Here is a 3416-nt window from a genome sequence, read left to right as displayed (position 1 = left end):
TAAGCTTATTATCGTATGTAATATATATATAATTAAATTAATTACTATATATATATATATGTGTATATATATATATATATATATATATATATATATATATATATATTAGGTGTACAACTTTGCTTCCGCCGTTTTTTCCGAAATTCGAGGCATTATTGTAAAAAACTGGTTATACATTTATGATTCAAAGTATTGTCCATCGCTGGCCACTACTTTCTCCCATCTTTCGGGTAGCGTACGAATCCCGCATCGAAAAAATTGGTCATCTTTTGAGGCTATCCACGAATCGATCCAATTTTTTACTTCTTCATAAGACCGGAAGTGCTAGTCAGCCAGGCCGTGTGCCATTGATCGAAACAAGTGATAGAGGGAGCAACGTCTGGAGAATACGGCGGGTGGAGTAGGACTTCCCATTTCAACGTTTCCAAGTATGTCTTGACCACTTTCGCAACATGGAGTCGAGCATTGTCATCCTGCAAAATCACTTTATCGTGTCTCTCGTAGTATTGCGACCGTTTGTCTTTCAATGCTCGGCTCAAACGCATCAATTGCGTTCGATACCGATCGCCTGTGATTGTTTCAGTCGGTTTTAACAGTTCATAATACACTACGCCGAGCTGGTCCCACCAAATACAGAGCATGACCTTGGACGTCAAAATCACCGTTCTTGAAGCGTTGAAACCACTCACACGTTCTTTCACTAGCGGCCTCACCATAAGTATTTGAGAGCATTCGATGAGCCTCAGCCGCAGATTTCTTCATATTGAAGCAAAAAATTAAAACCTCCCGCAAATGACGAGAATTTGGCTCGTAAACTGACATTTTCAATCAAGAATAACTTATGATGCAGACACAAATCGACTAATGTTTCTATGGGGTTATGTTGACAGATGCCCAAGTTTATTATATGACGTCTATGATCTATTTATTTCGACCACCACTTACCGCTAAAGCCATCTACAGAAAAACGGCGGAAGCAAAGTTGTACACCTAATATATATATATATTATGACATGTGATCTCTATATATATTGTAACATGACAATTTTTATCCGTCATTGTCGAAGATTGTCGGCAGAGGAATTTCGCGTCCTCCCAGAGGGCGAGCGCGCACGCGAACGCGCGAGCAAGCGCACCTGCGAACATGCGCTATTCACTTATTTGTTCCGTGTACTCTTTTCTGATAAGCACTAAATTCCTTGTTAGTATCTAGATTTAGAGTCGTCAGCGGATGCTCGTGATCACTATTTTATTTTATGATCTTGCCATCTCACCCACCATTAGAAGAAGTACCATCACCATGATGAGAAGAGCGAAGAGGGGAAGCCGAAGGAGAAGGCCACCTTATCCGGAAGCCTGAACACTCAGAAAATATGAAATCATAAGATTTCATATTTTTATATTATACGTTGCTGCCTTATATTGTATTATATCGCGCTAATTGTAGAATGGAGCGATGGAAGGTTTTTTGCACTAAAAACTAAAGCTCGCAATCGACGAGCTGATGTATATTGAAAATATTGCTATCGCGTTTTCAGATGCAATATTGGAGAATCGCGTATACTTGACATTTTCATGAACGCGATGCTGATGCGACATATTAAAATAAAATATAACAGTTCACAATCATGTTCGACCCGTTACTCGTGATGCCGTGCCAGAAAGAGTATGAAAAGCTGATGAGAGATAACTCATCAACAATAAGGACAACAAGGCAGACAAGGATAAACAGACGACAATATAAGACTGGAGCTCCGATTTCGAGGAGGAGCTCCGATTATTGATTCATTGGTTGATTCCCACAGCTCGCTCTCAGTCCGGATTTACTCAAGGACTATAAGTCTGCTCATAAAAAACTCATAAAAGAAGTGTAACGCGGAGTTATTTAACTAATTATAGGCAGAAATGTGGTGAAAACTTCTTTAATGAATATTTCTTTATTAAAGAAAAGTGTGTGTAAATTATTATTTATTCTGATTCCTCGCGGATTCCGAACCCGTGCCCGGGTCCTGGCATAACATAATTGGTAGCAGCGGTGGGATCCATAATCGGAAAAACTACCCTGGAAGACAGTTTATTTTAAATAGATGCGACAGAAAATAATCCGACTGAACACAGACGACTGTTCTCATTAATTTCGTACGAGAGCAACTTATTTAATATTGAGTCGCAAGATAATACACAAACAGAAATGGCGAATCAGCAATTATACAGGCCGCGCGCAGGGTCGAGCAATGAATCATAAATAATTGGCGCGGAAGTAGAAATCAATAGATCCAGAATATCAATAGAGCAAGAACCAAAATAAACGAACCAAAAAAAATTATTAGATCAAATATCGCAATCATCACAGGCTTGCAAAATCACATAAATAATATACAAATTAGGCAATATGAAAACGAAGAAGAAAGAGATCCTTAAACGTTACATATGAACGAACATTCACAGACATCAGAGAGTAGCCGAATAGAATTATAGGATACTTAAAGATAAAAGAGGCTCGAAATTTAATTCCTGAAGTAGATAGACATTCTCGACAGAAGCTATAATTTATTAACACAAGTACATACGCGATACGGAAAAAATAAACTTTGCTGAAAAATCCACTATTAGAAGAAATTTTAAATACGAAACTTAAAGGAAAGCTACTAGACTTCCAAACAAAGAACATCAGAAATTTTGAATAATTAAAACGGGAATTAAAAATAAATTATCTCGGAAAAAGAGGAACATCACATCTGCAATTCGAATTCAACATGTTGAATAGAAGCCCGCGGAAAGCGTGCATTCCTTCGGATGATGCGTCAACACAGTAGCAATAGAATTATATGAGTCATTAAGAGAAACGAGATCACATCCGAATAAAAGCGTGCCATATTAAAATCTGTACAAACCAGGATTTATTGAATTTTGAGTTAGGATTATGCAAAGAAATCAAGATGATCACAACACGATCACAAAAAAATATAATAATTTGCAAGAAACAATTAATGCTGCAAGCGCGGAAAAGGTGTAGGTGAGTAAAGGGTGTAATTTTACACTCGATAAATAACGACCGAAATAGAAATAATCAATTTCTCAAAAATCACTCGTGCAATGTCACAAATGTGGAAAATCAGGACATTGGCAAGGATTGGCATGAATTGATATGCGAACCGATATATCTTACCAAAACTCATAGGGGTAAACATTATTAAAAATTCTGCATTTACTACAAAAAACAGAGCATGAGAAAAATGAATGCTGGTGGCTGCACGAACGACCGGAAAAAGAACGCATTTGCCATCATGAAAAGAAAACACGAAAAAGTACATAAACACTACCGCACTGAAGGAGAAACGACACAAAAAACGAAGCGAAAACGAAGATTCATATACTAATATCAAAGAAGAAAGACGATCTAAAAAAACACGAGC

Source organism: Atta cephalotes, assembly GCF_000143395.1.
Source record: "Atta cephalotes unplaced genomic scaffold scaffold00006, whole genome shotgun sequence".
In the NCBI taxonomy this organism is placed as follows: domain Eukaryota; kingdom Metazoa; phylum Arthropoda; class Insecta; order Hymenoptera; family Formicidae; genus Atta; species Atta cephalotes.
Note: the sequence above shows the minus strand (reverse complement) of the source record.